The sequence below is a fragment of the Narcine bancroftii genome, chromosome 2, assembly GCF_036971445.1.
Source record: "Narcine bancroftii isolate sNarBan1 chromosome 2, sNarBan1.hap1, whole genome shotgun sequence".
NCBI classification, from domain to species: domain Eukaryota; kingdom Metazoa; phylum Chordata; class Chondrichthyes; order Torpediniformes; family Narcinidae; genus Narcine; species Narcine bancroftii.
This window is the reverse complement of record NC_091470.1, coordinates 260,520,475-260,546,369: the sequence shown is the minus strand read 5'-3', so window position 1 is coordinate 260,546,369 and position 25,895 is coordinate 260,520,475.

Sequence of the window (25,895 nt, the reverse complement as noted above, 5' to 3'; positions counted from 1 at the left end):
TGGGGAATCAGAGGTGGGGAATCAGAGGCGGTGAATCAGAGGCAGGGTATCAGAGGCAGGGAATCAGATGTGGGGAATCAGAGATGGGGAATCAGAGGCAGGGAATCAGAATCAGAAGCGGGGAATCAGAGGCCGGGAATCAGAGGCCGGGAATCAGAGGCCTGGAATCAGAGGCCGGGAATCAGAGGTGGGGAAACAGACGCGGGGAATCAGATATGGGGAATCAGAGGTGGGGAATCAGAGGTTGAGAATCAGAGGCAGGTAATCAGAGGCGGGGTATCAGAGCTGGGGAATCAGAGGCGGGGAATCAGAATTGGGGAATCAGAGATGGGGAATCAGAGATGGGGAATCAGAGGCGGGGAATCAGACGCAGGGAATCAGAGGTGGTGAATCAGAGATGGGGATTCTGAGGCGGGGAATCAGAGGCAGGGAATCAGACGCGGGGAATCAGAGGCGGGGAATCATAGCTGGCGAATCAGAGGCGGGGAATCAGAGTTGGGGAATCAGAAGCGGAGAATCAGATATGGGGAATCAGAGGCGGGGAATCAGAGTCGGGGAAACAGAGGCGGGGTATCAGATATGGGGAATCAGAGGTGGGGAATCAGAGGTGATGAATCAGAGATGGGGAATCAGAGGCGGGGAATCAGAGGCAGGGAATCAGACGCGGGGAATCAGAGGTGGGGAATCAGAGCTGGGGAATCAGAGGCAGGGAATCAGAGGCAGGGAATCACACGCGGGGTATCAGAGGCGGGGAATCAGAGCTAGGGAATCAGGGGCGGGGAATCAGAGTTGGGGAATCAGAGGCGGGGAATCAGATATGGGGAAACAGAGTCAGAGAATCAGAGGCTGGGAAACAGAGGCGGAGAATCAGATATAGGGAATCAGAGGTGGGGAATCAAGGGTTGTGAATCAGAGGTAGGGAATCAGACGCGGGGAATCAGAGGCGGGAAATCAGAGGCAGGGAATCGGATGTGCGGAATCAGAGGTGGTGATTCAGAGATGGGGAATCAGAGGCGGGGAATCAGATATGGGGAAACAGAGGCGGGGAATCAGAGGCGGGGAATCAGAGGCGGGGCATCAGATATGGGGAATCAGAGGTGGGGAATCAGAGGTTGGGAATCAGAGGCGGGGAATCAAATGTGGGGATCAGAGGCAGGGAATCAGAGGCAGGGAATCAGATGTGGGGAATCAGAAATTAGGAATCAGAGGCAGGGAATCAGAATCAGAAGCGGGGAATCAGAGGCCGGGAATCAGAGGCCGGGAAACAGAGGCCGGGAATCTGAGGCCGGGAATCAGAGGCCGGGAATCAGAGGTGGGGACTCAGAGTCCGGGAATCAGAGGCGGGGAATCTGAGGTGGGGAAACAGAGGCGTGGAATCAGATATGGGGAATCAGAGGTGGTGAATCAGAGATGGTGAATCAGAGGCGGGGAATCAGAGGCAGGGAATCAGACGCGGGGAATCAGAGGCGGGGAATCAGAGCTGGGGAATCAGAGGCGGGGAATCAGAGTTGGGGAATCAGAGGCGGGGAATCAGATATGGGGAATCAGAAGCGGGGAATCAGAGGCGGGGAATCAGAGACAGGGAATCAGAGATTAGGAATCAGAGGCAGGGCATCAGAGGCAGGGAATCAGACGCGGGGTATCAGAGGTGGGGAATCAGAGCTGGGGAATCAGGGGCAGGGAATCAGAGTTGGGGAATCAGAGGCGGGGAATCAGATATGGGGAAACAGAGGCGGGGAATCAGGGGCTGGGAAACAGAGGCGGAGAATCAGATATAGGGAATCAGAGGTGGTGAATCATAGGTTGGGAATCAGAGGTAGGGAATCAGACGCAGGGAATCAGAGGCGGGGAATCAGAGGCAGGGAATCGGATGTGCGGAATCAGAGATGGGTAATCTGAGCTGGGGAATCAGAGTCCGGGAATCAGATATGGGGAAACAGAGGCGGGGAATCAGAGGCGGGGAAACAGAGGCGGGTAATCAGATATGGGGAATCAGAGGTGGGGAATCAGAGGTGGGGAATCAGAGGCGGGGAGTCAGAGGCAGGGTATCAGAGGCAGGGAATCAGATGTGGGGAATCAGAGATGGGGAATCAGAGGCAGGGAATCAGAATCAGAAGCGGGGAATTAGGCCGGGAATCAGAGGCCGGCAATCAGAGGCCTGGAATCAGAGGCCGGGAATCAGAGGTGGGGAAACAGTCGCGGGGAATCAGATATGGGGAATCAGAGGTGGGGAATCAGAGGTTGAGAATCAGAGGCAGGGAATCAGAGGTGGTGTATCAGAGCTGGGGAATCAGAGGCGGGGAATCAGAATTGGGGTATCAGAGATGGGGAATCAGAGATGGGGAATCAGAGGCGGGGAATCAGACGCAGGGAATCAGAGGAGGTGAATCAGAGATGGGGATTCAGACGCGGGGAATTAGAGGCAGGGAATCAGACGCGGGGAATCAGAGGCGGTGAATCATAGCTGGCGAATCAGAGGCGGGGAATCAGAGTTGGGGAATCAGAAGCGGAGAATCAGATATGGGGAATCAGAGGCGGGGAATCAGATTCGGGGAAACAGAGGCGGGGAATCAGATATGGGGAAGAAGATGTGGGGAATCAGAGGTGATGAATCAGAGATGGGGAATCAGAGGCGGGGAATCAGAGGCAGGGAATCAGACGCGGGGAATCAGAGGTGGGGACTCAGAGCTGGGGAATCAGAGGCGGGGAATCAGAGGCAGGGAATCAGATGCGGGGTATCATAGGCGGGGAATCAGAGCTGGGGAATCAGAGGTGGGGTATCAGGGTTGGGGAATCAGAGGCGGGGAATCAGATATGGGGAAACAGAGTGAGAGAATCAGAGGCTGGGAAACAGAGGCGGAGAATCAGATATAGGGAATCAGAGGTGGGGAATCATAGATTGGGAATCAGAGGTAAGGAATCAGACGCGGGGAATCAGAGGCGGGGAATCAGAGGCAGGGAATCGGATGTGCGGAATCAAAGATGGGGAATCAGAGGTGGGGAATCAGAGTCCGGGAATCAGATATGGGGAAACAGAGGCGGGGAATCAGAGGCGGGGAAACAGAGGCGGGGCATCAGATATGGGGAATCAGTGGTGGGGAATCAGAGGTTGGGAATCAGAGGCGGGGAATCAAAGGAGGGGATCAGAGGCAGGGAATCAGAGGCAGGGAATCAGATGTGGGGAATCAGAGATGGTGAATCAGAGGCCGGGAATCAGAGGCCGGGAATCAGAGGCCTGGAATCAGAGGCCGGGAATCAGAGGTGGGGACTCAGAGTCCGGGAAATCTGAGGCGGGGAAACAGAGGCGGGGAATCAGATATGGGGAATCAGAGGTGGGGAATCAGAGGTGGTGAATCAGAGATGGTGAATCAGAGGCGGGGAATCAGAGCTGGGGAATCAGAGGCGGGGAATCAGAGTTGGGGAATCAGAGGCGGGGAATCAGATATGGGGAATCAGAGGCGGGGAATCAGAGGCGGGGAATCAGAGGCAGGGAATCAGAGATTAGGAATCAGAGGCAGGGTATCAGAGGCAGGGAATCAGACGCGGGGTATCAGAGGTGGGGAATTAGAGCTGGGGAATCAGGGGCAGGGAATCAGAGGTTGGGAATCAGAGGCGAGGAATCAGATATGGGGAAACAGAGGCGGGAAATCAGAGGCTGGGAAACAGAGGCGGAGAATCAGATATAGGGAATCAGAGGTGGGGAATCATAGGTTGGGAATGAGAGGTAGGGAATCAGACGCAGGGAATCATAGGCGGGGAAACAGAGGCGGGTAATCAGATATGGGGAATCAGAGGTGGGGAATCAGAGGTTGAGAATCAGAGGCAGGTAATCAGAGGCGGGGTATCAGAGCTGGGGAATCAGAGGCGGGGAATCAGAATTGGGGAATCAGAGATGGGGAATCAGAGATGGGGAATCAGAGGCGGGGAATCAGACGCAGGGAATCAGAGGTGGTGAATCAGAGATGGGGATTCTGAGGCGGGGAATCAGAGGCAGGGAATCAGACGCGGGGAATCAGAGGCGGGGAATCATAGCTGGCGAATCAGAGGCGGGGAATCAGAGTTGGGGAATCAGAAGCGGAGAATCAGATATGGGGAATCAGAGGCGGGGAATCAGAGTCGGGGAAACAGAGGCGGGGTATCAGATATGGGGAATCAGAGGTGGGGAATCAGAGGTGATGAATCAGAGATGGGGAATCAGAGGCGGGGAATCAGAGGCAGGGAATCAGACGCGGGGAATCAGAGGTGGGGAATCAGAGCTGGGGAATCAGAGGCAGGGAATCAGAGGCAGGGAATCAGACGCGGGGTATCAGAGGTGGGGAATCAGAGCTGGGGAATCAGGGGCGGGGAATCAGAGTTGGGGAATCAGAGGCGGGGAATCAGATATGGGGAAACAGAGTCAGAGAATCAGAGGCTGGGAAACAGAGGCGGAGAATCAGATATAGGGAATCAGAGGTGGGGAATCAAGGGTTGTGAATCAGAGGTAGGGAATCAGACGCGGGGAATCAGAGGCGGGAAATCAGAGGCAGGGAATCGGATGTGCGGAATCAGAGGTGGTGATTCAGAGATGGGGAATCAGAGGCGGGGAATCAGATATGGGGAAACAGAGGCGGGGAATCAGAGGCGGGGAATCAGAGGCGGGGCATCAGATATGGGGAATCAGAGGTGGGGAATCAGAGGTTGGGAATCAGAGGCGGGGAATCAAATGTGGGGATCAGAGGCAGGGAATCAGAGGCAGGGAATCAGATGTGGGGAATCAGAAATTAGGAATCAGAGGCAGGGAATCAGAATCAGAAGCGGGGAATCAGAGGCCGGGAATCAGAGGCCGGGAATCAGAGGCCGGGAATCTGAGGCCGGGAATCAGAGGCCGGGAATCAGAGGTGGGGACTCAGAGTCCGGGAATCAGAGGCGGGGAATCTGAGGCGGGGAAACAGAGGCGTGGAATCAGATATGGGGAATCAGAGGTGGTGAATCAGAGATGGTGAATCAGAGGCGGGGAATCAGAGGCAGGGAATCAGACGCGGGGAATCAGAGGCGGGGAATCAGAGCTGGGGAATCAGAGGCGGGGAATCAGAGTTGGGGAATCAGAGGCGGGGAATCAGATATGGGGAATCAGAAGCGGGGAATCAGAGGCGGGGAATCAGAGACAGGGAATCAGAGATTAGGAATCAGAGGCAGGGCATCAGAGGCAGGGAATCAGACGCGGGGTATCAGAGGTGGGGAATCAGAGCTGGGGAATCAGGGGCAGGGAATCAGAGTTGGGGAATCAGAGGCGGGGAATCAGATATGGGGAAACAGAGGCGGGGAATCAGAGGCTGGGAAACAGAGGCGGAGAATCAGATATAGGGAATCAGAGGTGGGGAATCATAGGTTGGGAATCAGAGGTAGGGAATCAGACGCAGGGAATCAGAGGTGGGGAATCAGAGGCAGGGAATCGGATGTGCGGATTCAGAGATGGGTAATCTGAGCTGGGGAATCAGAGTCCGGGAATCAGATATGGGGAAACAGAGGCGGGGAATCAGAGGCGGGGAAACAGAGGCGGGTAATCAGATATGGGGAATCAGAGGTGGGGAATCAGAGGTGGGGAATCAGAGGCGGGGAGTCAGAGGCAGGGTATCAGAGGCAGGGAATCAGATGTGGGGAATCAGAGATGGGGAATCAGAGGCAGGGAATCAGAATCAGAAGCGGGGAATCAGAGGCCGGGAATCAGAGGCCGGCAATCAGAGGCCTGGAATCAGAGGCCGGGAATCAGAGGTGGGGAAACAGTCGCGGGGAATCAGATATGGGGAATCAGAGGTGGGGAATCAGAGGTTGAGAATCAGAGGCAGGGAATCAGAGGTGGTGTATCAGAGCTGGGGAATCAGAGGCGGGGAATCAGAATTGGGGAATCAGAGATGGGGAATCAGAGATGGGGAATCAGAGGCGTGGAATCAGACGCAGGGAATCAGAGGAGGTGAATCAGAGATGGGGATTCAGACGCGGGGAATTAGAGGCAGGGAATCAGACGCGGGGAATCAGAGGCGGGGAATCATAGCTGGCGAATCAGAGGCGGGGAATCAGAGTTGGGGAATCAGAAGCGGAGAATCAGATATGGGGAATCAGAGGCGGGGAATCAGATTCGGGGAAACAGAGGCGGGGAATCAGATATGGGGAAGAAGATGTGGGGAATCAGAGGTGATGAATCAGAGATGGGGAATCAGAGGCGGGGAATCAGAGGCAGGGAATCAGACGCGGGGAATCAGAGGTGGGGACTCAGAGCTGGGGAATCAGAGGCGGGGAATTAGAGGCAGGGAATCAGATGCTGGGTATCATAGGCGGGGAATCAGAGCTGGGGAATCAGAGGTGGGGTATCAGGGTTGGGGAATCAGAGGCGGGGAATCAGATATGGGGAAACAGAGTGAGAGAATCAGAGGCTGGGAAACAGAGGCGGAGAATCAGATATAGGGAATCAGAGGTGGGGAATCATAGATTGGGAATCAGAGGTAAGGAATCAGACGGGGGGAATCAGAGGCGGGGAATCAGAGGCAGGGAATCGGATGTGCGGAATCAAAGATGGGGAATCAGAGGTGGGGAATCAGAGTCCGGGAATCAGATATGGGGAAACAGAGGCGGGGAATCAGAGGCGGGGAAACAGAGGCGGGGCATCAGATATGGGGAATCAGAGGTGGGGAATCAGAGGTTGGGAATCAGAGGCGGGGAATCAAAGGAGGGGATCAGAGGCAGGGAATCAGAGGCAGGGAATCAGATGTGGGGAATCAGAGATGGTGAATCAGAGGCCGGGAATCAGAGGCCGGGAATCAGAGGCCTGGAATCAGAGGCCGGGAATCAGAGGTGGGGACTCAGAGTCCGGGAAATCTGAGGCGGGGAAACAGAGGCGGGGAATCAGATATGGGGAATCAGAGGTGGGGAATCAGAGGTGGTGAATCAGAGATGGTGAATCAGAGGCGGGGAATCAGAGCTGGGGAATCAGAGGCGGGGAATCAGAGTTGGGGAATCAGAGGCGGGGAATCAGATATGGGGAATCAGAGGCGGGGAATCAGAGGCGGGGAATCAGAGGCAGGGAATCAGAGATTAGGAATCAGAGGCAGGGTATCAGAGGCAGGGAATCAGACGCGGGGTATCAGAGGTGGGGAATTAGAGCTGGGGAATCAGGGGCAGGGAATCAGAGTTGGGGAATCAAAGGCGAGGAATCAGATATGGGGAAACAGAGGCGGGAAATCAGAGGCTGGGAAACAGAGGCGGAGAATCAGATATAGGGAATCAGAGGTGGGGAATCATAGGTTGGGAATGAGAGGTAGGGAATCAGACGCAGGGAATCATAGGCGGGGAAACAGAGGCGGGTAATCAGATATGGGGAATCAGAGGTGGGGAATCAGAGGCGGGGAATCAGAGGCGGGGAATCAGAGGCGGGGAATCAGAGGCAGGGTATCAGAGGCAGGGAATCAGATGTGGGGAATCAGAGATGGGGAATCAGAGGCAGGGAATCAGAATCAGAAGCGGGGAATCAGAGGCCGGGAATCAGAGGCCGGGAATCAGAGGCCTGGAATCAGAGGCCGGGAATCAGAGGTGTGGAAACAGACGCGGGGAATCAGATATGGGGAATCAGAGCTGGGGAATCAGAGGTTGAGAATCAGAGGCAGGGAATCAGAGGTGGGGTATCAGAGCTGGGGAATCAGAGGCGGGGAATCAGAATTGGGGAATCAGAGATGGGGAATCAGAGATGGGGAATCAGAGGCGGGAAATCAGACGCAGGGAATCAGAGGTGGTGAATCAGAGATGGGGATTCAGAGGCGGGCAATCAGAGGCAGGGAATCAGACGCGGGGAATCAGAGGCGGGGAATCATAGCTGGCGATTCAGAGGCGGGGAATCAGAGTTGGGGAATCAGAAGCAGAGAATCAGATATGGGGAATCAGAGGTGGGGAATCAGAGTCGGGGAAACAGAGGCGGGGTATCAGATATGGGGAATCAGAGGTGGGGAATCAGAGGTGATGAATCAGAGATGGGGAATCAGAGGCGGGGAATCAGAGGCAGGGAATCAGACGCGGGGAATCAGAGGTGGGGAATCAGAGCTGGGGAATCAGTGGCAGGGAATCAGAGGCAGGGAATCAGACGTGGGGTATCAGAGGCGGGGAATCAGATATGGGGAAACAGAGGCGGGGAATCAGAGGCTGGGAAACAGAGGCGGAGAATCAGATATAGGGAATCAGAGGTGGGGAATCATAGGTTGGGAATCAGAGTTGGGAATCAGATGCAGGGAATCAGAGGCGGGGAATCAGAGGCAGGGAATCGGATGTGCGGAATCAGAGATGGGTAATCTGAGCTGGGGAATCAGAGTCCGGGAATCAGATATGGGGAAACAGAGGCGGGGAATCAGAGGCGGGGAAACAGAGGCGGGTAATCAGATATGGGGAGTCAGAGGTGGGGAATCAGAGGTGGGGAATCAGAGGCGGGGAATCAGAGGCAGGGTATCAGAGGCAGGGAATCAGATGTGGGGAATCAGAGATGGGGAATCAGAGGCAGGGAATCAGAATCAGAAGCGGGGAATCAGAGGCCGGGAATCAGAGGCCGGGAATCAGAGGCCTGGAATCAGAGGCAGGGAATCAGAGGCAGGGAATCAGATGTGGGGAATAAGAGATGGGGAATCAGAGGCAGGGAATCAGAATCAGAAGTGCGGAATCAGAGTCCGGGAATCAGAGGCCGGGAATCAGAGGCCGGGAATCAGAGGCCGGGAATCAGAGGTGGGGACTCAGAGTCCGGGAATCAGAGGCGGGGAATCTGAGGCGGGGAAACAGAGGCGGGGAATCAGATATGGGGAATCAGAGGTGGGGAATCAGAGGTGGTGAATCAGAGATGGTGAATCAGAGGCGGGGAATCAGAGGAGGGGAATCAGACGCGGGGAATCAGAGGCGGGGAATCAGAGCTGGGGAATCAGAGGCGGGGAATCAGAGTTGGGGAATCAGAGGCGGGGAATCAGATATGGGGAATCAGAGGCTGGGAATCAGAGGCGGGGAATCAGAGGCAGGGAATCAGAGATTAGGAATCAGAGGCAGGGCATCAGAGGCAGGGAATCAGACGCGGTGTATCAGAGGTGGGGAATTAGAGCTGGGGAATCAGGGGCAGGGAATCAGAGTTGGGGAATCAGAGGCGGGGAATCAGATATGGGGAAACAGAGGCGGGGAATCAGAGGCTGGGAAACAGAGGCGGAGAATCAGATATGGGGAATCAGAGGTGGGGAATCAGAGGTGGGGAATCAGAGGTGGGGAATCAGAGGTGGGGAATCAGAGGCGGTGAATCAGAGGCAGGGTATCAGAGGCAGGGAATCAGATGTGGGGAATCAGAGATGGGGAATCAGAGGCAGGGAATCAGAATCAGAAGCGGGGAATCAGTGGCCGGGAATCAGAGGCCGGGAATCAGAGGCCTGGAATCAGAGGCCGGGAATCAGAGGTGGGGAAACAGACGCGGGGAATCAGATATGGGGAATCAGAGGTGGGGAATCAGAGGTTGAGAATCAGAGGCAGGTAATCAGAGGCGGGGTATCTGAGCTGGGGAATCAGAGGCGGGGAATCAGAATTGGGGAATCAGAGATGGGGAATCAGAGATGGGGAATCAGAGGCGGGGAATCAGACGCAGGGAATCAGAGGTGGTGAATCAGAGATGGGGATTCTGAGGCGGGGAATCAGAGGCAGGGAATCAGACGCGGGGAATCAGAGGCGGGGAATCATAGCTGGTGAATCAGAGGCGGGGAATCAGAGTTGGGGAATCAGAAGCGGAGAATTAGATATGGGGAATCAGAGGCGGGGAATCAGAGTCGGGGAAACAGAGGCGGGGTATCAGATATGGGGAATCGGAGGTGGGGAATCAGAGGTGATGAATCAGAGATGGGGAATCAGAGGCGGGGAATCAGAGGCAGGGAATCAGACGCGGGGAATCAGAGGTGGGGAATCAGAGCTGGGGAATCAGAGGCAGGGAATCAGAGGCAGGGAATCAGACGCGGGGTATCAGAGGCGGGGAATCAGAGCTGGGGAATCAGGGGCGGGGAATCAGAGTTGGGGAATCAGAGGCGGGGAATCAGATATGGGGAAACAGAGTCAGAGAATCAGAGGCTGGGAAACAGAGGCGGAGAATCAGATATAGGGAATCAGAGGTGGGGAATCAAGGGTTGTGAATCAGAGGTAGGGAATCAGACGCGGGGAATCAGAGGCGGGAAATCAGAGGCAGGGAATCGGATGTGCGGAATCAGAGGTGGTGATTCAGAGATGGGGAATCAGAGGCGGGGAATCAGATATGGGGAAACAGAGGCGGGGAATCAGAGGCGGGGAATCAGAGGCGGGGCATCAGATATGGGGAATCAGAGGTGGGGAATCAGAGGTTGGGAATCAGAGGCGGGGAATCAAATGTGGGGATCAGAGGCAGGGAATCAGAGGCAGGGAATCAGATGTGGGGAATCAGAAATTAGGAATCAGAGGCAGGGAATCAGAATCAGAAGCGGGGAATCAGAGGCCGGGAATCAGAGGCCGGGAATCAGAGGCCGGGAATCTGAGGCCGGGAATCAGAGGCCGGGAATCAGAGGTGGGGACTCAGAGTCTGGGAATCAGAGGCGGGGAATCTGAGGCGGGGAAACAGAGGCGTGGAATCAGATATGGGGAATCAGTGGTGGTGAATCAGAGATGGTGAATCAGAGGCGGGGAATCAGAGGCAGGGAATCAGACGCGGGGAATCAGAGGCGGGGAATCAGAGCTGGGGAATCAGAGGCGGGGAATCAGAGTTGGGGAATCAGAGGCGGGGAATCAGATATGGGGAATCAGAAGCGGGGAATCAGAGGCGGGGAATCAGAGACAGGGAATCAGAGATTAGGAATCAGAGGCAGGGCATCAGAGGCAGGGAATCAGACGCGGGGTATCAGAGGTGGGGAATCAGAGCTGGGGAATCAGGGGCAGGGAATCAGAGTTGGGGAATCAGAGGCGGGGAATCAGATATGGGGAAACAGAGGCGGGGAATCAGAGGCTGGGAAACAGAGGCGGAGAATCAGATATAGGGAATCAGAGGTGGGGAATCATAGGTTGGGAATCAGAGGTAGGGAATCAGATGCAGGGAATCAGAGGCGGGGAATCAGAGGCAGGGAATCGGATGTGCGAATCAGAGATGGGTAATCTGAGCTGGGGAATCAGAGTCCGGGAATCAGATATGGGGAAACAGAGGCGGGGAATCAGAGGCGGGGAAACAGAGGCGGGTAATCAGATATGGGGAATCAGAGGTGGGGAATCAGAGGTGGGGAATCAGAGGTGGGGAGTCAGAGGCAGGGTATCAGAGGCAGGGAATCAGATGTGGGGAATCAGAGATGGGGAATCAGAGGCAGGGAATCAGAATCAGAAGCGGGGAATCAGAGGCCGGGAATCAGAGGCCGGCAATCAGAGGCCTGGAATCAGAGGCCGGGAATCAGAGGTGGGGAAACAGTCGCGGGGAATCAGATATGGGGAATCAGAGGTGGGGAATCAGAGGTTGAGAATCAGAGGCAGGGAATCAGAGGTGGTGTATCAGAGCTGGGGAATCAGAGGCGGGGAATCAGAATTGGGGAATCAGAGATGGGGAATCAGAGATGGGGAATCAGAGGCGGGGAATCAGACGCAGGGAATCAGAGGAGGTGAATCAGAGATGGGGATTCAGACGCGGGGAATTAGAGGCAGGGAATCAGACGCGGGGAATCAGAGGCGGGGAATCATAGCTGGCGAATCAGAGGCGGGGAATCAGAGTTGGGGAATCAGAAGCGGAGAATCAGATATGGGGAATCAGAGGCGGGGAATCAGATTCGGGGAAACAGAGGCGGGGAATCAGATATGGGGAAGAAGATGTGGGGAATCAGAGGTGATGAATCAGAGATGGGGAATCAGAGGCGGGGAATCAGAGGCAGGGAATCAGACGCGGGGAATCAGAGGTGGGGACTCAGAGCTGGGGAATCAGAGGCGGGGAATCAGAGGCAGGGAATCAGATGCGGGGTATCATAGGCGGGGAATCAGAGCTGGGGAATCAGAGGTGGGGTATCAGGGTTGGGGAATCAGAGGCGGGGAATCAGATATGGGGAAACAGAGTGAGAGAATCAGAGGCTGGGAAACAGAGGCGGAGAATCAGATATAGGGAATCAGAGGTGGGGAATCATAGATTGGGAATCAGAGGTAAGGAATCAGACGCGGGGAATCAGAGGCGGGGAATCAGAGGCAGGGAATCGGATGTGCGGAATCAAAGATGGGGAATCAGAGGTGGGGAATCAGAGTCCGGGAATCAGATATGGGGAAACAGAGGCGGGGAATCAGAGGCGGGGAAACAGAGGCGGGGCATCAGATATGGGGAATCAGAGGTGGGGAATCAGAGGTTGGGAATCAGAGGCGGGGAATCAAAGGAGGGGATCAGAGGCAGGGAATCAGAGGCAGGGAATCAGATGTGGGGAATCAGAGATGGTGAATCAGAGGCCGGGAATCAGAGGCCGGGAATCAGAGGCCTGGAATCAGAGGCCGGGAATCAGAGGTGGGGACTCAGAGTCCGGGAAATCTGAGGCGGGGAAACAGAGGCGGGGAATCAGATATGGGGAATCAGAGGTGGGGAATCAGAGGTGGTGAATCAGAGATGGTGAATCAGAGGCGGGGAATCAGAGCGGGGGAATCAGAGGCGGGGAATCAGAGTTGGGGAATCAGAGGCGGGGAATCAGATATGGGGAATCAGAGGCGGGGAATCAGAGGCGGGGAATCAGAGGCAGGGAATCAGAGATTAGGAATCAGAGGCAGGGTATCAGAGGCAGGGAATCAGACGCGGGGTATCAGAGGTGGGGAATTAGAGCTGGGGAATCAGGGGCAGGGAATCAGAGTTGGGGAATCAAAGGCGAGGAATCAGATATGGGGAAACAGAGGCGGGAAATCAGAGGCTGGGAAACAGAGGCGGAGAATCAGATATAGGGAATCAGAGGTGGGGAATCATAGGTTGGGAATGAGAGGTAGGGAATCAGACGCAGGGAATCATAGGCGGGGAAACAGAGGCGGGTAATCAGATATGGGGAATCAGAGGTGGGGAATCAGAGGCGGGGAATCAGAGGCGGGGAATCAGAGGCGGGGAATCAGAGGCAGGGTATCAGAGGCAGGGAATCAGATGTGGGGAATCAGAGATGGGGAATCAGAGGCAGGGAATCAGAATCAGAAGCGGGAAATCAGAGGCCGGGAATCAGAGGCCGGGAATCAGAGGCCTGGAATCAGAGGCCGGGAATCAGAGGTGTGGAAACAGACGCGGGGAATCAGATATGGGGAATCAGAGCTGGGGAATCAGAGGTTGAGAATCAGAGGCAGGGAATCAGAGGTGGGGTATCAGAGCTGGGGAATCAGAGGCGGGGAATCAGAATTGGGGAATCAGAGATGGGGAATCAGAGATGGGGAATCAGAGGCGGGAAATCAGACGCAGGGAATCAGAGGTGGTGAATCAGAGATGGGGATTCAGAGGCGGGCAATCAGAGGCAGGGAATCAGACGCGGGGAATCAGAGGCGGGGAATCATAGCTGGCGATTCAGAGGCGGGGAATCAGAGTTGGGGAATCAGAAGCAGAGAATCAGATATGGGGAATCAGAGGTGGGGAATCAGAGTCGGGGAAACAGAGGCGGGGTATCAGATATGGGGAATCAGAGGTGGGGAATCAGAGGTGATGAATCAGAGATGGGGAATCAGAGGCGGGGAATCAGAGGCAGGGAATCAGACGCGGGCAATCAGAGGTGGGGAATCAGAGCTGGGGAATCAGTGGCAGGGAATCAGAGGCAGGGAATCAGACGTGGGGTATCAGAGGCGGGGAATTAGAGCTGGGGAATCAGAGGAGGGGAATCAGAGTTGGGGAATCAGAGGCGGGGAATCAGATATGGGGAAACAGAGTCAGAGAATCAGAGGCTGGGAAACAGAGGCGGAGAATCAGATATAGGGAATCAGAGGTGGGGAATCAAGGGTTGTGAATCAGAGGTAGGGAATCAGACGCGGGGAATCAGAGGCGGGGAATCAGAGGCAGGGAATCGGATGTACGGAATCAGAGCTGGGGAATCAGAGGTGGGGAATCAGATTCCGGGAATGAGATATGGCGAAACAGAGGCGGGGAATCAGATATGGGGAATCAGAGGTTGCGAATCAGAGGTGGTGATTCAGAGATGGGAATCAGAGGCGGGGAATCAGAGACAGGGAATCAGACGCGGGGAATCAGAGGTGGGGAATCAGAGCTGGGGAATCAGAGGTGGGGAATCAGAGGCAGGGAATCAGACGCGGGGTATCAGAGGCGGGGAATCAGAGCTGGGGAATCAGAGGTGGGGAATCAGAGGCTGGGAAACAGAGGCGGAGAATAAGATATAGGGAATCAGAGGTGGGGAATCATAGATTGGGAATCAGAGGTAAGGAATCAGACGCGGGGAATCAGAGGCGGGGAATCAGAGGCAGGGAATCGGATGTGCGGAATCAGAGATGGGGAATCAGAGGTGGGGAATCAGAATCCGGGAATCAGATATGGGGAAACAGAGGCGGGGAATCAGAGGCGGGGAATCAGAGGCGGGGCATCAGATATGGGGAATCAGAGGTGGGGAATAAGAGGTTGGGAATCAGAGGTGGGGAATCAAATGTGGGGATCAGAGGCAGGGAATCAGAGGCAGGGAATCAGATGTGGGGAATCAGAAATGGGGAATCAGAGGCAGGGAATCAGAATCAGAAGCGGGGAATCAGAGGCCGGGAATCAGAGGCCGGGAATCAGAGGCCGGGAATCTGAGGCCGGGAATCAGAGGCCGGGAATCAGAGGTGGGGACTCAGAGTCCGGGAATCAGAGGCGGGGAATCTGAGGCGGGGAAACAGAGGCGGGGAATCAGATATGGGGAATCATAGGTGGTGAATCAGAGATGGTGAATCAGAGGCGGGGAATCAGAGGCAGGGCATCAGAGGCAGGGAATCAGACGCGGGGTATCAGAGGTGGGGAATAAGAGCAGGGGAATCAGGGGCAGGGAATCAGAGTTGGGGAATCAGAGGCGGGGAATCAGATATGGGGAAACAGAGGCGGGGAATCAGAGGCTGGGAAACAGAGGCGGAGAATCAGATATAGGGAATCAGAGGTGGGGAATCATAGGTTGGGAATCAGAGGTAGGGAATCAGACGCATGGAATCAGAGGCGGGGAATCAGAGGCAGGGAATCGGATGTGCGGAATCAGAGATGGGTAATCTGAGCTGGGGAATCAGAGTCCGGGAATCAGATATGGGGAAACAGAGGTGGGGAATCAGAGGCGGGGAAACAGAGGCAGGGAATCAGAATCAGAAGCGGGGAATCAGAGGACGGGAATCAGAGGCCGGGAATCAGAGGCCTGGAATCAGAGGCCGGGAATCAGAGGTGTGGAAACAGACGCAGGGAAGCAGATATGGGGAATCGGAGCTGGGGAATCAGAGGTTGAGAATCAAGGGCAGGGAATCAGAGGTGGGGTATCAGAGCTGGGGAATCAGAGGCGGGGAATCAGAATTGGGGAATCAGAGATGGGGAATCAGAGATGGGGAATCAGAGGCGGGGAATCAGACGCAGGGAATCAGAGGTGGTGAATCAGAGATGGGGATTCAGAGGCGGGGAATCAGAGGCAGGGAATCAGACGCGGGAATCAGAGGCAGGGAATCATAGCTGGCGATTCAGAGGCGGGGAATCAGAGTTGGGGAATCAGAAGCGGAGAATCAGATATGGGGAATCAGAGGTGGGGAATCAGAGTCGGGGAAACAGAGGCGGGGTATCAGATATGGGGAATCAGAGGTGGGGAATCAGAGCTGGGGAATCAGTGGCAGGGAATCAGAGGCAGGGAATCAGACGTGGGGTATCAGAGGCGGGGAATCAGAGCTGGGGAATCAGATGCGGGGAATCAGAGTTGGGGAATCAGAGGCTGGGAATCAGATATGGGGAAACAGAGTCAGAGAATCAGAGGCTGGGAAACAGAGGCGGAGAATCAGATATAGGGAATCAGAGGTGGGGAATCAAGGGTTGTGAATCAGAGGTAGGGAATCAGACGCGGGGAATCAGAGGCGGGGAATCAGAGGCAGGGAATCGGATGTACGGAATCAGAGCTGGGGAATCAGAGGTGGGGAATCAGATTCCGGGAATGAGATATGGGGAAACAGAGGCGGGGAATCAGATATGGGGAATCAGAGGTTGCGAATCAGAGGTGGTGATTCAGAGATGGGAATCAGAGGCGGGGAATCAGAGGCAGGGAATCAGACGTGGGGAATCAGAGGTGGGGAATCAGAGCTGGGGAATCAGAGGTGGGGAATCAGAGGCAGGGAATCAGACGCGGGGTATCAGAGGCGGGGAATCAGAGCTGGGGAATCAGAGGTGGGGAATCAGATATGGGGAAACAGAGTCGGAGAATTAGAGGCTGGGAAACAGAGGAGGAGAATAAGATATAGGGAATCAGAGGTGGGGAATCATAGATTGGGAATCAGAGGTAAGGAATCAGACGCGGGGAATCAGAGGCAGGGAGTCAGAGGCAGGGAATCGGATGTGCGGAATCAGAGATGGGGAATCAGAGGTGGGGAATCAGAATCCGGGAATCAGATATTGGGAAACAGAGGCGGGGAATCAGAGGCGGGGAATCAGAGGCGGGGCATCAGAGGCGGGGAATCAGACGCAGGGAATCAGAGGTGGTGAATCAGAGATGGGGATTCAGAGGCGGGGAATCAGAGGCAGGGTATCAGACGCGGGGAAACAGAGGCGGGGAATCATAGCTGGCGAATCAGAGGCGGGGAATCAGAGTTGGGGAATCAGAAGCGGAGAATCAGATATGGGGAATCAGAGGCGGGGAATCAGAGTCGTGGAAACAGAGGCGGGGAATCAGATATGGGGAATCAGAGGTGGGGAATCAGAGGTGATGAATCAGAGATGGGGAATCAGAGGCGGGGAATCAGAGGCAGGGAATCAGACGTGGGGAATCAGAGGTGGGGAATCAGAGCTGGGGATCAGAGGCGGGGAATCAGAGGCAGGGAATCAGAAGCGGGGTATCAGAGGCGGGGAATCAGAGCTGGGGAATCAGAGGCGGGGAATCAGAGTTGGGGAATCAGAGGCAGGGAATCGGATGTGCGGAATCAGAGATGGGGAATCAGAGGTGGGGAATCAGAATCCTGGAATCAGATATGTTGAAACAGAGGCGGGGAATCAGAGGCGGGGAAACAGAGGCGGGGCATCAGATATGGGGAATCAGAGGTGGAGAATCAGAGGTTGGGAATCAGAGGCGGGGAATCAAAGGTGGTGATCAGAGGCAGGGAATCAGAGGCATGGAATCAGATGTGGGGAATCAGAGATGGGGAATCAGAGGCAGGGAATCAGAATCAGAAGCGGGGAATCAGAGGCCGGGAATCAGAGGCCGGGAATCAAAGGCCGGGAATCAGAGGCCGGGAATCAGAGGTCGGGAATCAGAGGTGGGGACTCAGAGTCCTGGAATCAGAGGCGGGGAATCTGAGGCGGGGAAACAGAGGAGGGGAATCAGATATGGGGAATCAGAGGTGGGGAATCAGAGGTGGTGAATCAGAGATGGTGAATCAGAGGCGGGGAATCAGAGGCGGGGAATCAGATGCGGGGAATCAGAGGCGGGGAATCAGAGCTGGGGAATCAGAGGCTGGGAATCAGAGTTGGGGAATCAGAGGCGGGGAATCAGATATGGGGAATCAGAGGCGGGGAATCAGAGGCGGGGAATCAGAGGCAGGGAATCAGAGATTAGGAATCAGAGGCAGGGCATCAGAGGCAGGGAATCAGACGCGGTGTATCAGAGGTGGAGAATTAGAGCTGGGGAATCAGGGGCAGGGAATCAGAGTTGGGGAATCAGAGGCGGGGAATCAGGTATGGGGAAACAGAGGCGGGGAATCAGAGGCTGGGAAACAGAGGCGGAGAATCAGATATAGGGAATCAGAGGTGGGGAATCATAGGTTGGGAATCAGAGGTAGGGAATCAGATTCAGGGAATCAGAGGCGGGGAATCAGAGGCAGGGAATCGGATGTGCAGAATCAATGATGGGTAATCTGAGCTGGGGAATAAGAGTCCGGGAATCAGATATGGGGAAACAGAGGCGGGGAATCAGAGGCGGGGAAACAGAGGCGGGTAATCAGATATGGGGAATCAGAGGTGGGGAATCAGAGGCGGGGATTCAGAGGCGGGGAATCAGAGCCAGGGTATCAGAGGCAGGGAATCAGATGTGGGGAATCAGAGATGGGGAATCAGAGTCAGGGAATCAGAGGTGGTGAATCAGAGATGGTGAATCAGAGGCGGCGAATCAGAGGCGGGGAATCAGACGCGGGGAATCAGAGGCGGCGAATCAGAGCTGGGGAATCAGAGGCGGGGAATCAGAGGCAGGGAATCAGACGCGGGGAATCAGAGGTGGGGAATCAGAGCTGGGGAATCAGAGGCAGGGAATCAGAGGCAGGGAATCAGACGCGGGGTATCAGAGGCGGGGAATCAGAGCTGGGGAATCAGAGGCGGGGAATCAGAGTTGGGGAATCACAGGCGGGGAATCAGATATGGGGAAACAGAGTCAGAGAATCAGAGGCTGGGAAACAGAGGCGGAGAATCAGATATAGGGAATCAGAGGTGGGGAATCAAGGGTTGTGAATCAGAGGTAGGGAATCAGACGCGGGGAATCAGAGGCGGGGAATCAGAGGCAGGGAATCGGATGTGCGGAATCAGAGCTGGGGAATCAGAGGTGGGGAATCAGAGTCCGGGAATGAGATATGGGGAAACAGAGGCGGGGAATCAGATATGGGGAATCAGAGGTGGCGAATCAGAGGTGGTGATTCAGAGATGGGGAATCAGAGGCGGGGAATCAGAGGCAGGGAATCAGACGCGGTGAATCAGAGGTGGGGAATCAGAGCTGGGGAATCAGAGGCGGGGAATCAGAGGCAGGGAATCAGACGCGGGGTATCAGAGGCGGGGAATCAGAGCAGGGGAATCAGAGGTGGGGAATCAGATATGGGGAAACAGAGTCGGAGAATCAGAGGCTGGGAAACAGAGGCGGAGAATAAGATATAGGGAATCAGAGGTGGGGAATCAGACGCGGGGAATCAGAGGCGGGGAATCAGAGGCAGGGAATCGGATGTGCGGAATCAGAGATGGGGAATCAGAGGTGGGGAATCAGAATCCGGGAATCAGATATGGGGAAACAGAGGCGGGGAATCAGAGGCGGGGAATCAGAGGTGGGGCATCAGATATGGGGAATCAGAGGTGGGGAATCAGAGGTTGGGAATCAGAGGCGGGGAATCAAATGTGGGGATCAGAGGCAGGGAATCAGAGGCAGGGAATCAGATGTGGGGAATCAGAAATGGGGAATCAGAGGCAGGGAATCAGAATCAGAAGCGGGGAATCAGAGGCCGGGAATCAGAGGCCGGGAATCAGAGGCCGGGAATCTGAGGCCGGGAATCAGAGGCCGGGAATCAGAGGTGGGGACTCAGAGTCCGGGAATCAGAGGCGGGGAATCTGAGGCGGGGAAACAGAGGCGGGGAATCAGATATGGGGAATCAGAGGTAGTGAATCAGAGATGGTGAATCAGAGGCGGGGAATCAGAGGCAGGGAATCAGACGCGGGGAATCAGAGGCGGGGAATCAGAGCTGGGGAATCAGAGGCGGGGAATCAGAGTTGGGGAATCAGAGGCGGGGAATCAGATATGGGGAATCAGAAGCGGGGAATCAGAGCTGGGGAATCAGAGGCGGGGAATCAGAGTTGGGGAATCAGAGGCGGGGAATCAGATATGGGGAAACAGAGGCGGGGAATCAGAGGCTGGGAAACAGAGGCGGAGAATCAGATATAGGGAATCAGAGGTGGGGAATCATAGGTTGGGAACCAGAGGTAGGGAATCAGACGCAGGGAATCAGAGGCGTGGAATCAGAGGCATGGAATCGGATGTGCGGAATCAGAGATGGGGAATCTGAGCTGGGGAATCAGAGTCCGGGAATCAGATATGGGGAAACAGAGGTGGGGAATCAGAGGCGGGGAAACAGAGGCGGGTAATCAGATATGGGGAATCAGAGGTGGGGAATCAGAGGTGGGGAATCAGAGGCGGGGAATCAGAGGCAGGGTATCAGAGGCAGGGAATCAGATGTGGGGAATCAGAGATGGGGAATCAGAGGCAGGGAATCAGAATCAGAAGCGGGGAATCAGAGGCGGGGAATCAGAGTTGGGGAATCACAGGCGGGGAATCAGATATGGGGAAACAGAGTCAGAGAATCAGAGGCTGGGAAACAGAGGCGGAGAATCAGATATAGGGAATCAGAGGTGGGGAATCAAGGGTTGTGAATCAGAGGTAGGGAATCAGACGCGGGGAATCAGAGGCGGGGAATCAGAGGCAGGGAATCGGATGTGCGGAATCAGAGCTGGGGAATCAGAGGTGGGGAATCAGAGTCCGGGAATGAGATATGGGGAAACAGAGGCGGGGAATCAGATATGGGGAATCAGAGGTGGCGAATCAGAGGTGGTGATTCAGAGATGGGGAATCAGAGGCGGGGAATCAGAGGCAGGGAATCAGACGCGGTGAATCAGAGGTGGGGAATCAGAGCTGGGGAATCAGAGGCGGGGAATCAGAGGCAGGGAATCAGACGCGGGGTATCAGAGGCGGGGAATCAGAGCAGGGGAATCAGAGGTGGGGAATCAGATATGGGGAAACAGAGTCGGAGAATCAGAGGCTGGGAAACAGAGGCGGAGAATAAGATATAGGGAATCAGAGGTGGGGAATCAGACGCGGGGAATCAGAGGCGGGGAATCAGAGGCAGGGAATCGGATGTGCGGAATCAGAGATGGGGAATCAGAGGTGGGGAATCAGAATCCGGGAATCAGATATGGGGAAACAGAGGCGGGGAATCAGAGGCGGGGAATCAGAGGTGGGGCATCAGATATGGGGAATCAGAGGTGGGGAATCAGAGGTTGGGAATCAGAGGCGGGGAATCAAATGTGGGGATCAGAGGCAGGGAATCAGAGGCAGGGAATCAGATGTGGGGAATCAGAAATGGGGAATCAGAGGCAGGGAATCAGAATCAGAAGCGGGGAATCAGAGGCCGGGAATCAGAGGCCGGGAATCAGAGGCCGGGAATCTGAGGCCGGGAATCAGAGGCCGGGAATCAGAGGTGGGGACTCAGAGTCCGGGAATCAGAGGCGGGGAATCTGAGGCGGGGAAACAGAGGCGGGGAATCAGATATGGGGAATCAGAGGTAGTGAATCAGAGATGGTGAATCAGAGGCGGGGAATCAGAGGCAGGGAATCAGACGCGGGGAATCAGAGGCGGGGAATCAGAGCTGGGGAATCAGAGGCGGGGAATCAGAGTTGGGGAATCAGAGGCGGGGAATCAGATATGGGGAATCAGAAGCGGGGAATCAGAGCTGGGGAATCAGAGGCGGGGAATCAGAGTTGGGGAATCAGAGGCGGGGAATCAGATATGGGGAAACAGAGGCGGGGAATCAGAGGCTGGGAAACAGAGGCGGAGAATCAGATATAGGGAATCAGAGGTGGGGAATCATAGGTTGGGAACCAGAGGTAGGGAATCAGACGCAGGGAATCAGAGGCGTGGAATCAGAGGCAGGGAATCGGATGTGCGGAATCAGAGATGGGGAATCTGAGCTGGGGAATCAGAGTCCGGGAATCAGATATGGGGAAACAGAGGTGGGGAATCAGAGGCGGGGAAACAGAGGCGGGTAATCAGATATGGGGAATCAGAGGTGGGGAATCAGAGGTGGGGAATCAGAGGCGGGGAATCAGAGGCAGGGTATCAGAGGCAGGGAATCAGATGTGGGGAATCAGAGATGGGGAATCAGAGGCAGGGAATCAGAATCAGAAGCGGGGAATCAGAGGCCGGGAATCAGAGGCCGGCAATCAGAGGCCTGGAATCAGAGGCCGGGAATCAGAGGTGGGGAAACAGTCGCGGGGAATCAGATATGGGGAATCAGAGGTGGGGAATCAGAGGTTGAGAATCAGAGGCAGGGAATCAGAGGTGGGGTATCAGAGCTGGGGAATCAGAGGCGGGGAATCAGAATTGGGGAATCAGAGATGGGGAATCAGAGATGGGGAATCAGAGGCGGGGAATCAGACGCAGGGAATCAGAGGAGGTGAATCAGAGATGGGGATTCAGACGCGGGGAATTAGAGGCAGGGAATCAGACGCGGGGAATCAGAGGCGGGGAATCATAGCTGGCGAATCAGAGGCGGGGAATCAGAGTTGGGGAATCAGAAGCGGAGAATCAGATATGGGGAATCAGAGGCGGGGAATCAAATTCGGGGAAAGAGAGGCGGGGAATCAGATATGGGGAATCAGATGTGGGGAATCAGAGGTGATGAATCAGAGATGGGGAATCAGAGGCGGGGAATCAGAGGCAGGGAATCAGACGCGGGGAATCAGAGGTGGGGAATCAGAGCTGGGGAATCAGAGGCGGGGAATCAGAGGCAGGGAATCAGATGCGGGGTATCAGAGGCGGGGAATCAGAGCTGGGGAATCAGAGGTGGGGTATCAGGGTTGGGGAATCAGAGGCGGGGAATCAGATATGGGGAAACAGAGTGAGAGAATCAGAGGCTGGGAAACAGAGGCGGAGAATCAGATATAGGGAATCAGAGGTGGGGAATCATAGATTGGGAATCAGAGGTAAGGAATCAGATGCGGGGAATCAGAGGCGTGGAATCAGAGGCAAGGAATCGGATGTGCGGAATCAAAGATGGGGAATCAGAGATGGGGAATCAGAATCCGGGAATCAGATATGGGGAAACAGAGGCGGGGAATCAGAGGCGGGGAAACAGAGGCGGGGCATCAGATATGGGGAATCAGAGGTGGGGAATCAGAGGTTGGGAATCAGAGGCGGGGAATCAAAGGTGGGGATCAGAGGAAGGGAATCAGAGGCAGGGAATCAGATGTGGGGAATCAGAGATGGTGAATCAGAGGCAGGGAATCAGAATCAGAAGCGGGGAATCAGAGGCCGGGAATCAGAGGCCGGGAATCAGAGGCCTGGAATCAGAGGCCGGGTATCAGAAGTGGGGACTCAGAGTCCTGGAAATCTGAGGCGGGGAAACAGAGGCGGGGAATCAGATATGGGGAATCAGAGGTGGGGAATCAGAGGTTGTGAATCAGAGATGGTGAATCAGAGGCGGCGAATCAGAGGCGGGGAATCAGACGCGGGGAATCAGAGGCGGGGAATCAGAGCTGGGGAATCAGAGGCGGGGAATCAGAGTTGGGGAATCAGAGGCGGGGAATCAGATATGGGGAATCAGAGGCGGGGAGTCAGAGGCGGGGAATCAGAGGCAGGGAATCAGAGATTAGGAATCAGAGGCAGGGTATCAGAGGCAAGGAATCAGACGCGGGGTATCAGAGGTGGGGAATTAGAGCTGGGGAATCAGGGGCAGGGAATCAGAGTTGGGGAATCAAAGGCGAGGAATCAGATATGGGGAAACAGAGGCGGGAAATCAGAGGCTGGGAAACAGAGGCGGAGAATCAGATATAGGGAATCAGAGGTGGGGAATCATAGGTTGGGAATGAGAGGTAGGGAATCAGACGCAGGGAATCAGAGGCGGGGAATCAGAGGCAGGGAATCGGATGTGCGGAATCAGAGATGGGTAATCTGAGCTGGGGAATCAGAGTCCGGGAATCAGATATGGGGTAACAGAGGTGGGGAATCAGAGGAGGGGAAACAGAGGCGGGTAATCAGATATGGGGAATCAGAGGTGGGGAATCAGAGGCGGGGAATCAGAGGCAGGGAATCAGATGTGGGGAATCAGAGATGGGGAATCAGAGGCAGGGAATCAGAATCAGAAGCGGGAAATCAGAGGCCGGGAATCAGAGGCCGGGAATCAGAGGCCTGGAATCAGAGGCCGGGAATCAGAGGTGTGGAAACAGACGCGGGGAATCAGATATGGGGAATCAGAGCTGGGGAATCAGAGGTTGAGAATCAGAGGCAGGGAATCAGTGGTGGGGTATCAGAGCTGGGGAACCAGAGGCGGGGAATCAGAATTGGGGAATCAGAGATGGGGAATCAGAGATGGAGAATCAGAGGCGGGGAATCAGACGCAGGGAATCAGAGGTGGTGAATCAGAGATGGGGATTCAGAGGCGGGGAATCAGAGGCAGGGAATCAGACGCGGGGAATCAGAGGCGGGGAATCATAGCTGGAGATTCAGAGGCGGGGAATCAGAGTTGGGGAATCAGAAGCGGAGAATCATATATGGGGAATCAGAGGTGGGGAATCAGAGTCGGGGAAACAGAGGCGGGGTATCAGATATGGGGAATCAGAGGTGGGGAATCAGAGGTGATGAATCAGAGATGGGGAATCAGAGGCGGGGAATCAGAGGCAGGGAATCAGACGCGGGGAATCAGAGGTGGGGAATCATAGCTGGGGAATCAGTGGCAGGGAATCAGAGGCAGGGAATCAGACGTGGGGTATCAGAGGTGGGGAATCAGAGCTGGGGAATCAGAGGCGGGGAATCAGAGTTGGGGAATCAGAGGCGGGGAATCAGATATGGGGAAACAGAGTCAGAGAATCAGAGGCTGGGAAACAGAGGCGGAGAATCAGATATAGGGAATCAGAGGTGGGGAATCAAGGGTTGTGAATCAGAGGTAGGGAATCAGATGCGGGGAATCAGAGGCGGGGAATCAGAGGCAGGGAATCGGATATACGGAATCGGAGCTGGGGAATCAGAGGTGGGGAATCAGATTCCGGGAATGAGATATGGGGAAACAGAGGCGGGGAATCAGATATGGGGAATCAGAGGTTGCGAATCAGAGGTGGTGATTCAGAGATGGGAATCAGAGGCGGGGAATCAGAGGCAGGGAATCAGACGCGGGGAATCAGAGGTGGGGAATCAGAGCTGGGGAATCAGAGGTGGGGAATCAGAGGCAGGGAATCAGACGCGGGGTATCAGAGGCGGGGAATCAGAGCTGGGGAATCAGAGGTGGGGAATCAGATATGGGGAAACAGAGTCGGAGAATTAGAGGCTGGGAAACAGAGGAGGAGAATAAGATATAGGGAATCAGAGGTGGGGAATCATAGATTGGGAATCAGAGGTAAGGAATCAGACGCGGGGAATCAGAGGCAGGGAGTCAGAGGCAGGGATTCGGATGTGCGGAATCAGAGATGGGGAATCAGAGGTGGGGAATCAGAATCCGGGAATCAGATATGGGGAAACAGAGGCGGGGAATCAGAGGCGGGGAATCAGAGGCGGGGCATCAGAGGCGGGGAATCAGACGCAGGGAATCAGAGGTGGTGAATCAGAGATGGGGATTCAGAGGCGGGGAATCAGAGGCAGGGTATCAGACGCGGGGAAACAGAGGCGGGGAATCATAGCTGGCGAATCAGAGGCGGGGAATCAGAGTTGGGGAATCAGAAGCGGGGAATCAGATATGGGGAATCAGAGGCGGGGAATCAGAGTCGGGGAAACAGAGGCGGGGAATCAGATATGGGGAATCAGAGGTGGGGAATCAGAGGTGATGAATCAGAGATGGGGAATCAGAGGCGGGGAATCAAAGGCAGGGAATCAGACGTGGGGAATCAGAGGTGGGGAATCAGAGCTGGGGATCAGAGGCGGGGAATCAGAGGCAGGGAATCAGAAGCGGGGTATCTGAGGCGGGGAATCAGAGCTGGGGAATCAGAGGCGGGGAATCAGAGTTGGGGAATCAGAGGTGGGGAATCAGATATGGGGAAACAGAGTCAGAGAATCAGAGGCTGGGAAACAGAGGCGGAGAATCAGATATAGGGAATCAGAGGTGGGGAATCATAGATTGGGAATCAGAGGTAAGGAATCAGACGCGGGGAATCAGAGGCGGGGAATCAGAGGCAGGGAATCGGATGTGCGGAATCAGAGATGGGGAATCAGAGGTGGGGAAACAGAGGCGGGGAATCAGATATGGGGAATCATAGGTGGTGAATCAGA